The 15,732-nt window shown below is 33.4% G+C and overlaps 1 pseudogene; it reads left to right on the top strand.

The window, feature by feature from the left end:
- Nucleotides 1-9,475: 9,475 nt before the first annotated feature.
- The window catches only part of LOC120154552, a 31,101-nt pseudogene continuing 24,844 nt past the window's right edge, over nt 9,476-15,732 (top strand).

The raw sequence follows: 15,732 nt of genomic DNA, 5'->3' as shown, positions 1-15,732 counted from the left end.
TTGGGGAATATGGTAATCCAAGTAAACTCCAAAAATCGGGTATGATTCCACAAAAAGTGACAGAGATCATGTTGGGAAAAGCAAAAATTGAGGGTGAAACTCCTAACATGAAAGTTAAGACTGACTGAAAGAAGAGAGGGATAGAGGAAGTTCAAATGCCAGTAAAGATGACTAAAAAAAACAGAAAGAAAAAGAAGAAGATACCTCTCGTTCCGATTCCAATCTCATATTCAAATTTGTTACCCTTTATCTTCGAAAGTGGCCTCCTAACGCCTATTCCTCCAAGGCCTAATACTTATTTTCGTCTAGATTGGCAAGATGTCAAAAATTCATGAGGCCATCTTAGAGAATTTAGCCACTCTACGAAAAGTTGTGCAGTTATTAGATTAAAAGTTCAAAACCTCATCATGGAAGGGTTGTTATGCTTTGAAAATGGAAAACCTAAGCTCCCCAGAAGCTCAAAACTTGTTGACGAAGGGAGATCTGCAAACAAATGTCTCTCCAAAGATGTTAAGTTAAACCTTCAAAATGAACATCTAAATGATCAGTCACAAGGTCTTTAAGATGGCCATAATAATGACAATGAGAAAGTGAGATCAAAAGAGCTTCTACTAAATTTTCCTTCATTTTCGCTCAACAAGTTATATTCCAAGTTGCTTCAAGACCAACTGATTGCTCCACGTCTTTCTCTACTATCCTTTTATCCGAGTTGGTATAATGAGAAGTTTCTTGTGAATATCCCGCTGGAGCCCAAAGACACTCCATCGAGAATTGTAGCAACTTCAAGCAACAAGTCCAAGATCTTTTGGCTCATGGAGTTATAGAGTTGGATGTTAACAATCGATCTGTTTTGGTCAGAAAATTTGGAGTCAGCCCCCATAATGGAGTTGATGGGGTTGAAATATGAAAGAGAGCTTTAAAAGGAAAAATAGAAAAATCAAAGAAAACAAGGTATGTAAGGTAGATTATTAAACTCTCGAGACCTCTCTGATGCTATAAAAGGATAAAGAAATGGAAAATAATGAGAAAGAAGTTAAATGAGGTCTTGGAAAAATACGACCCTCAAGGTTTTTCAAGTGCCCATTTCTGACTTGTTATCTCCTTTAATCAAGAGTCAGTACCTCACTCCAAGGCCTTTGACCATGAAGACTAAACCATCTGATTATGGCTATGACTCGAGTAGTGCTTGTGATTTTCATCTGGGGGCATTGGGCCATCACACTGACAAGTGCATACCATTGATGGAAGAGATAGAAAAGCTCGTTAACAAAAGAGTCCTGACAAGAGAAATAATCGAGAAATGGGGAGCAAGTTAGGGTAAAGACCTTAATCCAATTGGACACCCATCATTCTAGGAGAAATAGAGCTTTTTGGCTAAACAAGTAGAGGTCTTGGTCTACCACAGTCGCACTTTATGTTTGTAGCATCTTGCTTGAACTTGTTATTTGTATTTTCTCAGTTTTTTTGTAAGGATACTTTAAATGAACTTGTGCTACTTTAAAATGGTGAGCATTGAATTAAATTTGCAATCTTGAAATTCTTTGAATATCAACTGAATTAAAAATGCTTTAAAACAATTAGAGTTATGGATCTTTGACAAAATGATAAGATTGTAAACTGATAAAACAAGGACCCTTGACCTTACCCTAGAAGATACACTCGAACACCATACCCCTCTCTTGCAAGGACCAAACTAGCCTTCTCTCCGTATTTAGGTACATAAGGATGTAGACAAAATGGGGCATCTTGCACATGAGATTGCAAAGATGATTGGTTTCTACTTTTTTTGATGACGTTCAATGATGATCATGATATTCGTATATGGAATAATTGAGTAGGTGAATCTAGTTTAGGTCAATCGCTTGGAAATTGAACTCTAAGGATGAGGTTTTGTTTTTACTTTCAACAACACCTAGACTATAACAGGTTCTTCTTAACAAGCTTAAGAAACTGAATCTGTATACCCAGAATGCAATTATATATGTATACAATAAAACTTGAGCTATCCCTCTAGAGCAATTGGTTAAACGCCCTAACTTTATGGATAGATTCAACTAGCCCGATAAAGGCGATTATAGTATATATATACAATAAAGTTGAATTCAGCTAGCAAAACAATGGACTAAGGGAGTTAAGGAACACATGTTATAGTCAAGTTCACACGAGCACTCAGGAATTTCATTTTTAGACCGATATTTTTACACTGCCTTTGTAGAGGGGTCTACAAAACTTGAACAAATGAAAGATTTCAGAGAACTGAAATAGAAGTGTTCTAAAAGATTTAACAATTGATTATGTTAGTTGCAACATTTTGTTTGCACCCAATTAAATGCCAAGGCAGAAATAAGGGGTATCTATAACATTCCAAAGAGCATAGACAAGAAGAATGAATTGATGGCTGAAACCTTAGAAAATAGGAAGCCAAACAAAAAATAACCCATAAATTTTAACACTTGTCAAAGAGATATAACTTTGAAAATATTAAAGAGTTGTTGATTCTTTTGATATTCTGTGAACTCATGTTTATGATTTGATCTAATTGTGAACATGAATTAAGGGGCTTCCTTGTGAGAGATGCCAAAAAGAATAAGCGATGCCAAGTATTCCGCAAACTCCAAAGTAAATAGTCTGAGAGATTATAAAAACTGAAGGATAGAACTTGGAACACTTCCTTGTGATGTTTTCAGTAACTTGCCAAGAAGCAGAGGATCGCCTTATTTGAAAGGGGCACTTATCCCAGCACATAGCAAAAATGAAAAAGTGCGACCAGTCAATGATAAATTTTGGCACCCAAATAGGGACGAATCATGAAAGTACCCACATTGGGGCATCACCAAAGACCTAGATCGTGTTGAAATAACAAGGTTCAGACCGAAAAGACATTAAGAATGAGCCTCAAAACTTGGAGTGTCATAGGAATAACATTAATTTGAGCAGAGTCTACCTTGTAAAGCAAACCAGCCGAACATCAATTAACTGTAGTTCAAAAAAAAATAACTCTAAAAGTGTAATTGAGCCAAGGACGGAAAGGGGGCATCAAGATCATAATACTGACCACAACAAGAATTTGAGAGAGAAAACATTTCCTCTGAAATGAAGACAGGAAAAAAGAGCACAAGATGATTGGGCAGATATTCAGAAGTTGCAAGTTGCTACACTGATATTTGAGTGAACCCTAGAGAAGAGTGATCAAGAGGGAGAAGGCATGGTTCCCCACCTTGGAGTCAAAGGAAAATTGAATCAGTATTTATGCATGCATGAGAACATCATTTGGATAAAAGAGAATTCATTACATTACATTACATTCACATTTCACACATAAACGTTTAGTTTTTACAGATCTTCCAAGGAAAAATAGATTCATGGTATTAAAATTCCATCAAGTGGAAGCTAGAATTCAAACCTCAAATATAAGGAATCACATTTAAGGAGGCAGAATCTAAAGAACAGAGTGGGCCCAATCCATAGAGGAAGCATTACTTTGAAGTGGGGCATGTTGCCCGACCAATAAGTCATTTTATAAGTCGAAAAATAAGAAAATTTTCTCTTTTAAATCTAAAAATTGAAATTTTTGAAAAGTAAGCAAAGTTTTTTACCTAGTAAACTATTTCCAAAATTGGTAAGTCCTTCAGGCCATTAGTAAGTCTTTCGAGCATGATGCTTAAATCCTTCGTATCACCTGTAAGTCTTTCAAGCAAGATGATAAGTCCTTCGGGCCATCCATAAGACCTTCGGGCAAGATGTTTTCACATGTCTCTCAAAAAATGAGAAATTTTCTCATTTAAATATGAAAATTGAAATTTTTGAAAAGTAAGAAAAGTTTCTTACCTAGTAAGTTATTTCAAAATTCGGTAAGTCCTTTGGGCCATCAGTAAGTCTTTCGAGCATGATTCTTAAATCCTTCGGGTCATCTGTAAGTATTTTGAGCAAGATGATAAGTCCTTTGGGCAGTCCATAAGACCTTCGGGTAGGATGTTTTCACATGTCTGTTGAAAAATGAGAAAGGTCTCTCATTTAAATATAAAAATTGAAATTTTTGAAAAGTAAGAAAAGTTTCTTACCTAGTAAACTATTTTCAAATTTGGTAAGTCCTTTGGGCCATCAGTAATTCTTTTGAGCATGATGCTTAAATATTTCGGGTCAACTATAAGCCTCTCAAGCAAGATGATAAGTCCTTCGGGCGGGATATTTTTGCATGATTTTTTGAAAAATGAGAAAATCATTTCCAAAGTTTATCAGTTAAATCTTTTATCAAAATAAAATTTTTGAAAAAAGTAACTTATTCAGAATTCCAAAAAGTGAGAGATTCAACTGATACTCAAGTCGAGACAGACTCTCATATTTGGTGGCTGTGAGATAAGTTTCTACAAGAAATCGATTTTCAAAGATTATCTTTAAATCCAAATCTTCATGTATGATTTTTCAAATTTTCAAACATGTACTAACAAGTGGTAATGTTTAATTTGCAGATTTGATATTCTCGAAGACTAGAGAATCGAATCGAACTCATTTCAATCTTCCTTGAAGAACAGTGGAATGAATCAATGCCCCCATATCTGATTTCCCTTGGAGAGAAAGTAGAATAGATATCTCTCTTTCAAGATTTGATATTTCCTAAGTAATAGTGGAACAAGTCTACCTCAATTCAATCTTCCCTGGGTGACAGTGGAATGAAATCCCTCTCTTTCCAGATTTAGTCTTCCCTGAGTAATAGTGGAATAAGTCTGCCTCGAGTCAATCTTCCTTAAAGAATAGTGGAATGAGTCAACGTTTCTCTATCTGATCTACCCTAAAGAAACAGTGGAGAAGATCCCTCATCATATTTCAGAGCATAGAATCGAACGGACGAAAACTCATTTTCTCTTCATCTTTTCGCTATTCTTGTTGACATAAGAATGGGAAAAGTGGGGTAGCTTTTGACACTCGATTTTTGTTCCACTTTACAACAAGCCTAAATTGGGCCCCAATCACATTACACCCCAAGACCCGAAGGCCCAGCAAGGAACACACCCAATTCAAGCAACCCGTACCCAGCCCAACAAGCAATCCGTTCCAAACTTCCAACACCCATACACTGCCATGCCCACGTGAAGCACTCCCCACCATGCTTGCTCAGCAGCTGCCAGACCCAAGATGATGTCATACACGCCACCAACCTGCAACAGTCATCACCCCTTCACCAAAATACCAAGCAAAGTAAAAAGTTTTTTCAAACTAATATATACTGTAAAAACAGATATAAAACCCAAATAAACCAATGTAAAAATAGTTCCCCCTCTTTGATTTTCCAGAAAATAAAGAAATAATATCAAAAAAGTTTGAGGTATGTTTTCGATTTTATTTTTTTCCCTTTGTATTTTTTGTAGATTTCGAAATAAAAAAAATGAAATCAAAGCATGCATGAAACCTAAGTAGGGGAAAGGGGTTAGATGTATTACCTTAGGAGGAGCTCAAAACGGGGTCGGTTCGTCGTCACAGGAGTTAGAGGGAGCCGAACAGTCGAGGTTGTTGTAGAGTCTTTAGGGAAATTTTAGGTGGGTTCTAGGCTATATTAGTTGTCTAGGGGTGCGGATCTAGACATTTTGGGTGTTTTGGGATAATTTGGGAATTTCGGCCACCATGTGCGATGGCCAGAGTGGTGGCCGATCGATGGTCTGACGGAGGGCGGGCAACAGTGGGCCGTACGAAATAAATTTAGAGAGATGAGACTCTCTCTCCTTTTTTCTTGTTTTTGGTTCAAATGAAAAAAAAAGAGTAAGTTGTATTTATAAAACAAGTTTCAGGTAAAATTGCTCTTAAGTCCTTCAACTTTAGGCATATTTTTATAAAATGGTCACTTGTAGGGACCGAACTTGCTATTTTTCCTTTTTTATGCATATGATAAAATTTTCAGATTAATTGTTGTTTAGTCCTCCTAGTTTAGCCGTGTTTTTGCATGTTAGTCACATGTAGGGAATTTGTTTTGTGATTTACCCATTTTTATACATGATATTTGTTTTTAGGGTTATTTGCCTTTTAGTCCCTGTATGTTTATGCGTGTTTTGCATTTTGGTCAGGTATAGTGGCTTTATTAATTTATGTTAAAATATTTAGGGACTGATTTAGTAGTTTATCTTTTTTATTTCGAATGTATATTTTAAGCTAAAATAAATGGAATATTTAGGAAATAGTCCTTGAAGTTTCTGCATATGTATATTTTGAACCTCAAATATGTTTTTTTATTTAAGTTAATTTGGCCATGCAATTTTAATTTTTTTAATTTAGTCTCATGTTTTATTTATTCTTTATATTTTATAATTTTAGTACTTAATATTGAAAATGCTCATTTTAGTCACTTGTATACTTTATTTCGTTCTAATTTTGGCATGATAGTTTGATTGTTTACGTTTTAGTCCTGCTTTAATTTTTATTTTTGAATGTTACTTGCATATTAGTTCATTTTAGTACTAATTAATTTTGTTTGATACCTTCATAAGCATCACTTGTCTCGAATCGAAATAAATTGACTAAGGGTAATATTCATTTTAATATTGTAGTAAAGTGACTATCTTAACGTATAATAAAGTTACTTTCGGTAATTTTAAAATGAAAGGCTATCCCATTTAGTGACATGAATTAAATCGAATTCATTTTAAAATTTGGGGATCGGGAAAAAGATCATGTTCTTTTAATTAAATTCATCGAGAAAAGACTGTTAGATCGAATCTAAGGTCTCGTCTCGAGATATTTAAATAATTGAACATCCTTATTCTCGTTAAATATTGGTAAAGTAAATAGTTAATTACTTGTTTGTTATGCTTTTTATTTGTTTTATTTTTGCATGTGTTTTCTGATAGATCTTCAAAACAATAACATTTGAATCGATATTGAGAATAATAATATATTTTCATTTCGATATGAGTAATAAATGATTGCTTTAAGATATGAGAGGTCATTTATTCTCGATTGGAAATCATTAGATATTATCGTTTTCACTCAAATCACTATTGGATTTTAAGACGAAATAGTAATATATCTTTATTTCAATTGGAGTAATAAATGATTGTTTTATGCACGAAAGGTCATTTATTCTCGATTGGAAATAATTAGATATTATCCTTTTCACTCTTAAAATTATTTTGGGTGTTGTTATTTTGAATTAATAGTGAACTTTAGAATGAAATTTTAATATTTCTTTATTTCGATTGAAGTAATAATCGATTGCTTCAAGGTATGAGAGATCGATTCTTCTCGATAGGAAATAATTAAATATTATTATGTTTCATTCAAGAATTCAAAGAATGTTATTTTTAGGGGATCTTAAATTAAACTAGACTCGAACTTGTTAATTTCATTGCAAAGATAATTAATTAATCGACTAGATACTCATTTAGGGCGTTGTGGGCGTGGTAATCCTTCCCCACACGTAACCGTATTTTGGTAATGCAGACTGCAAGTTTGTTGTTTTAATTAAAATTAATATTTTATTAAAATGACAAATATGTTTTTGGGTGTCCAATCACACCCTAATCAAATATTGGCGATGACTCCTCAAATCACGTTTTATCATTAACCGGTCATCAAAAATTATTTGAAACGAGACCCCTTTTCCCCTGCGGAAAAAAACCGTTTTGAAACTCTCAATATGTACTTTTGGTGCACCTTGTAAACATTGGAATCTTTCTTCTTAACAACAGTTTCGTCTGCAGGCAAGATTGTCATCGGTGCAGCTGATGGTTCCCATGCTTTCTCTCAATGGCTTGCCACCTTTTTCTCCGACTTTATAGTTGTTTTATTACATGTAATTGGTGACAAAAAAAAAAAAAAAAAACTAGACCGGGGGATGACGACAAGTATCTGTAAATATGATTTGATTTGTTTGCCATCCCACGTTTATCACTCATTTCATTTCTTTTATTATTTTGTTTTGTTTTGTAGTGATAAACAAAGTTTGGGGCATATCCAAAGAGTTGCGACGAAATTAAAGAAGTTTGAGTCTTAAAATGTCACGAATAATGCTCAATTTTGTCTCACTCAAAACTCATCAATCCAATTGAAACACAGAGTATAAGTGGCATATTTAATTCAAAATAAAAAATAGTATTTAATAAGACAAACAAAACATGATGTTAGAATTTTAATTTATTCTCTTTTAAAATTGTAGAACCTCTCAATTTGGTAGTGTGCAAGAACGTCACAAACAATGTTCAATTTTGCCTTACTCGAAACTCATCGATCAAACGAGTTGGAATTTGTAATTCTTTCTTGTTATCGGCATCCCTTTTTCATTATTGTAAACTTCAATTTCTTAAAAGGAAATTAAAAAAAATAAACCCACCGAAAAATAATTGAAGTGGAATTGATGGTTCAAAGCTTATGGAGGAATTTTTAACAGAAATTATGGGAGATGAAGATGAGAAATAAAGTTGATGTTCAATAAATTTATTTTCTGGACAGATCCTGAAATTTTTGGATTGATAAAATTGTATTGAAAATTAATTTCTTTAATAAAATTGTTTGACTAAAAATTGGAAGTGAGTATAACTCGCGTATTTTTTTTATAAAACTCACGTGTTTACTTCACACTAAAGAAGAAATTATTTAATAGGACAAGAAAAATATAATGTCATATTTTTAGGTTTCTTTTGATTTTTGAAAATATTTTATATCTCTGTTTTTTTAGAAAATTAATTTTTATTTTTTAAAAAATAAAAAGTACTTTTGTCAATAGAAATAAAAATTGTGAGAAAATACTTTATATCTAATTTCTTAAAATAAAAATGAATACATAAATATGAAATAATTAAATTAAAATATAATTATTAAAAAATGTCATTAAAATAATAAAAAATTAAGAAAATTTTTTAAAATCAATAAAAATGTTGCAAGAAGTATTTGAATCTATAAGTTGATTTAAAAACTCAAATCCTGTATTGTTTCTATTTTTCAAAATTTTAAAATGATTTTACTAAAATGTTAAAAAAATCTTTCAATATTTTTAAATTATAATTTATTTTATGAAAATTATTTTTTAATTTTAATATCAAACATATTTTTTAATATTTTTACTTTTCAAAAAATTAAAAAATAAAAATATTTATTTTTCAATACCAAACAAATCCTTATTTTTCTTCTCTTTTAAATTGAAGAATTAAGTCCACTCATTTTGGCCCAACTCATTTATTTTCTTTTCAACTTTGTAGTGTATTAGAACGTATAAAACAATGTTCAATTTTGTGTCCCTCAAAATTCATTAATCAAATTAATTAGATTTTATTTACTATCTTATTATCGTAATTAAGATATCATCCTTGTAAACTTCAATTTCTTAAAAAAAATTGACCCAAAAGTTGAAATGTAGAGTATAATTCACACATGATTTGAAATAAAAATATTATTTATTAATATAAGTTGATTCAAGTAGTAGGTAGTTTAATATCGTTTAAACATGATCTCGTGTTTTATTCTGTGTATGCAGAATATTTATTATCGACGAATGAAAGAGTCCTATTTAACAGAGGAGAGCCTCGGTGCACAGAACAAGTTCCATAGAATGCTTCCTCATAAGGTTCATGTCTCCAATTTCATTGCCAGCATGAACGATGAAAGGAATAATAAGTGCAGTCCTTATTACAAAGGACTCACTGATTCCTCCCTCTCTATAAACCACGAAAAGAACATTTCTGGAGCCGACATCAGTCCCGGTAGAGAGAGTCAAGCAACAACTGCGGCCAGTTCATCTAGCTCTTTTTCGAGTTTGTTCGGTAAAGTTCAAGAATTTGGTTCTAGTTGTTTTACTTGTAGGACAAGTGGTGATCGTTACAGGGACCCCTCTACGCCTTCTGATGTTCTGAAACCTGTTAAAGCAACTAGTTTTTCGTCTTCAACGTGTAATAAAACGACTACAGAGATGGAGAGAAAGGAGATCCACGATCCCTATGTTCAGTTAGTGGTTGAGGAGAAGCCATTGAGGGAGAGAGTATGGGAACGGGCGACTACACCGGTGACGGCGCCGGTAATCTTGTCAGCAGAAGGAACTGCTGTTGGGAAGAAAGATGCCGATGTTTGCAAGGTGCACCAAAAGTACGTGTTGGCAGACAAGTACCGGCCCAAAACTTTGAAAGATTGATTTCATCTGCAATAGAAGTAAGGTCACTCGGTTGCAGGCTCTGGTGAGAATATCTACTTATGGTCTATTTTTTATTTTAGCACTTATATATCATGTTGAAATTTGAGATCAATTGCATAAATTTTTATAATGTTATTAATAAGTCTAAATCGATAATAGTCTTAAATATTTTTATTAACATGTAAATTTATTATCAATTGAAAATTATTAATGATAATGTAATCACATTATATTTGAAATCATTAATGAGAATGTAAATTATAGACTTCGTTAGTTTCTGATTGACGACAGTTATTTTCGTCCAGACTTATATAATAATATTATTATATTCATTATATATTATATTATATTATATTATTATTACAAAACCCGAAGGCCCAATTACAACAAAAACCCGAAAGCCCATTTTACAAGTCCAACCCACATTAGGCCCAGAATCGATCCAGATTCAAACCCAGTCCATGCCCAGATGACCAAATTGGCCCGAATTCAGCTAGGGTTTCCCTTGCTTATCCAGCGACGCCAACAACCATCATTTTAGATCTGGAGAGATCCAACGGCCACAGATGATCCAACAGAAACCCCAGGGTTTCATTACAACCATAGGGGCTATTTCGGCTGCCGCCTCCATATGGCCCACTCCGACATTGCCACACCATCACCGCCTCACCAGAAGACTCCAGAAATAGTAGGATGACTACACACTTCATTGCCCTATGGTAAATCACCACCGTAGGTCCAGTGACTCACCGGGTTAATCTCATCATTTCAGCCGAGTCTCCGAGGCCTATAAAAGACCGATCCTGTAAGAAAAGAGGGAGACACGAAAAAACATAGAACAATAGGAGAGACACGGAAAGACAAAGCAAGCAATAAGGAATACCCAGCAACCAATCCACGGAAAAAAAACTAGGAAAATATAGATAAGAGATCGGGAGAGCCTTACCGTCGTCAGAGCTTCCAAGCGTCGTCGGAGAAGACAAAACACCGAAGGTAAATCATTCGATCTACTTCGATTGAGAGCTTTTTAGGGAAAAAGATCACCGGATTCGACTTTAGGATTCGGCATATGACTGCCGGCCAGTGGACGGTTTTCCTCCGATGAGGGAAACCTAGAGAGAGGGGAGAGTTTCTATCTAAGAGAGGGAAGCCAAATGAGAGAAATGGCCCTTAAGGGCCGGTTTTGGGTTATTTATACCCTCTATAATTGATGTCATTTTGGGGATGGGGTTTCTTTGTAAATAGTGAATGGGTAAACCTCGTATGTAGTCCCTCTAATTTTGTAAGCCTTCCATTTTGGTCACTTAATCAAGTTTTTACACATTTTAATTTCGTTTTCAAGTTTTATTTTATTCTGTTTTAGTCCATGCCAGTATGTTTATATATTTTCGGGTAAATAACATGTTTAGTCCCTTGTATTTTAATAATTTATACTTAAACCCGTATAATTAATTATAAATTTTTAATTTTAAATATTATTATTAGTTTATTTACACTTTTAAGTACCATAAATAGGATTTATTTACAATATTGATTTTTATCTTTTATATTTTCATGATTTAATCATTAAAATTATTATATGTAATATGGTTGTTTTATTTTATTCAATAAGTCATAAAATTATTTTCTTAACTTATTAGGAATATATTTTTTAAATGATTATTGGTGTAAAATAATATTCCAATTGCTTTTTATGGGATCAAAAATTAAAATTAAATACAAATTATTAGTTTACTGCAAAGACAATTAATTAATAAACAAAGGTACCAATTTTGGGTGTTGTGGGGGTGCTAATCATTCCCCACACGTAACCGACTCCCAAACTCATTTTCTGGTAAGCAGACCCTTGTTATGTTATTTTAATATTATTTTACTAAAATAACATATCATTTTGGTGACCAATCACACCTCGACAAAGGATTGTGTTTTATCTTATACCAGAAGATAAACACTTATTTTTTCGAGACAATGACACTTGTGTGTACACTTTGTTTTTTTCGCCGGGTAAATACCGTCTCTTGACGACTCAACTGTGGATATTTTTAAAAAAACAGTCAAGCCACCAATTTACTAATCAATTGTCTTTGCAATAAAATGATAAATTTGTTTTAATTTTGTTTTAATCCATTGATTATTTTTTTAGTTGTACTAACTTCTTTTTTTTATGTTTTCAGATTTAATTATGGGTCTTTAGAATAAATTAGTATGGTGTATATTGTTTTTCTTTTTATGTTTTTCCTCACACACTGTGCATTGCATTTCATGAAATGAGCTAAAACCCCGCTCTATACCATTTAGCTTGAATGAGAAACTACTCCCTCATGTGGTTTTTGCCTCCGTATGGGATAGGGGACCATTCATTGAGCTCACACCTTATGTTCCTCGTGTGGATTTCATCTCTGTATGGACATAAGGAAGTGTGTTCCTTCAAATTGAACTCGATCCGAAAGTCTGTGATGGACCAGGATTGAGGGCTTGGTAGTCAAAGGGGCACCAAACAAAGGACAATTTGATGACCCTTTTCACCTTAGAGCCATAACTCAGCATATAGTAAACCTAGAATTTGAGTCTAGGCATAGCCTAACACAAAAGAGTCTTGTAAGGTTAGCACACAAGGAAAAATATGTTGAGTCTTTTAATTTACTTAGTATTGCTTTATTTTCCTAATAAATGCATGCGAAATAAAAATCATGCGGTTAGGTTTATTTTTCCAAACAAAACATGGAACTAGAAAGCATGAGGTTAGGATGGATATATAGATAGGATCTTTTCTTTTCATTAATTGGTACTAATCATTTTTTCTTATCTTTATCTATTAAGTAGTTACATTTTATTTTACTCGTTGATATTAATTTCTTTTACTTGCATTGTATAATCGTGACATAATCAAAGGTGTTCGAGAGTGGTCATCAAAATAAAAGATTTTCATTATGGACAAAGGGTTTCAGGATCAAGTGAACTATGACACAATCAAGGAATGACATCTTGAGGAAGCTTTTAAAATAATGGAAAGCTATGTACCCAAAGATCCTGTTAGATTGGTATCAAAAGCATTCTATGGTAAGAGTATCAATAAAAGCATTCAGAAGGAAGGAAGTTTTTATGAAGCTCAAACACGTTTTTGGAAGAATGAAAACAAGAAATTGAACGCAAAGATTGAAGCCATACATAATGATTTAAAAAAATCATTCAATCCTTTAAAAATGTTGGTATAGGAAATACCCCAGAAGAATGGATAACAGGGATTAGTAAACTGAAAAATGATGTTGAGCAATGGAGAATGAATGAAAAGATACATGAAGATTGAGCAAAGAAATTATCTTATGACATACAGATTGCAGAAGAAATACGCAATACAACCATCATTAATTTGGGAAAATGTCAAGCTAAAAATTAGATATTGAAGAAGGCTATAGCCAATATGGAAGCTTTATATCAGTTCTACCAGTTTGAGATTGATACTGAATTAAAAGCCACTAGAGCCTAGAACCACACATTGATGAAAATGGTAGATGATTATGGAGATCTTGTACAAGAACTTCTTAAACATAAAGGCTCTCTTATAAGGGAAAATGAGTAACATTGTCTACAACTCCGAGAGATGACATGTAAGATTCAAGAAAAAGATGATGTCATGAAGAAAGTTGCTACCCAATAAAGCAATGTAGCCCACAAGCTAGTAGACTTAGCTGGCTTTACAAGGGAATTGAAGCAGATTGACAACTTAACTCTTGAGCATGAATGGAAATTGTTAATATAGTTCAACAGAAATTAACTTGGCTTTTTAAAGAGATAGAAAAGTTAGAAGTGAAATCTATCCCTTATATATAAAGTTTTGTTTGATGTATCAGAACTTTTGTGTTCAATGAAAGTTGTTTTAAGATTATCACTCTTGAATGACACCTCTTTCATGTATATATGCATTTGCATTGCATAGTTTGCATTTTTGTTTTGCATTTACATTCATGTTCTGCATATCATGTTAACATGCATCAATCATGAAAACGTGGGAGTAATTTGTGAAGGATTTTATAATCAGCAGATCTGAAACTAAATTCAAGTCATTAAGGGCAGGTCTCCAAAAGATTGAAAGTGATTAATGGAATATCAGCACGAGTTGGAAGGATTGAAAGAATTCAAGATCAACTTGTAGAGACTCATCGAGAAATGTTTAATGAAACAAGAAAGTTCCAAGTTGACTCCAAGGAACAGATGTCTAAACTGATAAGTATGATGGTTACTATATTGTATGGGGAGAAAATGTTATAAGACCCTATTGATCATGAAAAGATGAAAGCCTTGGGAAAAAGTTTGAATGTTAATGATACAATTAATGTCATGATGAGAATTGACCAAGAACCTGTTGTGGAACTTAGAAATCCAACTAAACTCCAAAAATCGAAGAATGTGATAGAAATCAAGTTAGAGGAAGTGGAAATTATGGGTGAAACCTCTAACATGAAAATTGAAGTTGATTCAAAGAAAAGAAGCATGGAAGAGGATCAAATGTCATTCAAGAAGGCTAAAAAGAGCATAAAGAAAAAGAGGAGGACACATCTCAATCCAATTTTAATCTCATATTCAGACTTGTTACCTTTTCTCTTTGAAAGTGGTCTCATAACGCCCATTCCCCCTAGTACTTATTTGCGTCTAGATTGGCAAGATATCAAAAATTCATGCAATTATCATTCTGGATATTTTAGCCACTCTACGAAAAATTGTATAATTTTGAGATTAAAGGTTCAAAACCTCATCACAGAGGGGTTGCTATGTTTTGAATATGGGAAACCTAAGCTCCTCAGAAGCTCAAAACTGGTCAAGGAAGAGAGATCTTCAAATCACTGTCTCTCTCATGATGTTGGTCAAGAGTTAAACATTCGAAGCAAATATTTTGGTCATTAGTCACAAGGTCTTTAAGATAGAAATAACAATTGCAAAAAGACAATGAGATCAAAAGAGCTTATACCTAATTTTTCTTCAGTTTCGTGCAGCGAGTTATATCCCAAGTTACTCCATGCCCAGATTATTGCTCCATGTCTGAATAAGCCTTTGTTGCCTCCATACCCTAGTTGATATAACGAGAAAGTGTCTTGTGAATATCATGTGGGAACCTAAGGGCACTCCATTGAGAATTGTGGTAACTTCAAACGACGAGTCCAAGATCTTTTGACTCATTGATTTATAGAATTGGATGTTAGTAATCAGTTCATTATGGTCAGATATTTGGGAGTCAACCCCCAAAATGAAGTTAATAGGGTCAAAGCAAGTGAAGTTCATACAACATAAGATATTGAAAAGAAAAAAGGTAAAATTAAAGAAGGTGAGGAATGTATGGCAGACTCAACTTTCAATACCTCTCTCATGCTAAAGAATGAGAAAGAAATGAGAAATGAATAAGTAAAGGGAAAGGTAATTCGAGATTAACCCATATGTTTAAGAAGGAATAGGGCAAAAGATATTAGATTCTCTGAAAACAAGTGAGGCAGGGGGCAATTTAAGGAGTTTGGTGAATACTACCCCAATCATAGCTGCAGTGAGCATCCAGAACCAGGACAAAACTGTTATCACCAAGGAAAATTGTTATGGAACTAAATTTGAGCATAGTTTTCATTCATGGAAGAAGA

The sequence above is a fragment of the Hibiscus syriacus genome, unplaced genomic scaffold, assembly GCF_006381635.1.
Source record: "Hibiscus syriacus cultivar Baekdansim isolate YM2019G1 unplaced genomic scaffold, ASM638163v2 tig00002840_pilon, whole genome shotgun sequence".
Taxonomy (NCBI): domain Eukaryota; kingdom Viridiplantae; phylum Streptophyta; class Magnoliopsida; order Malvales; family Malvaceae; genus Hibiscus; species Hibiscus syriacus.
Note: the sequence above shows the minus strand (reverse complement) of the source record. Positions and strands in the feature narration are given on the sequence as shown.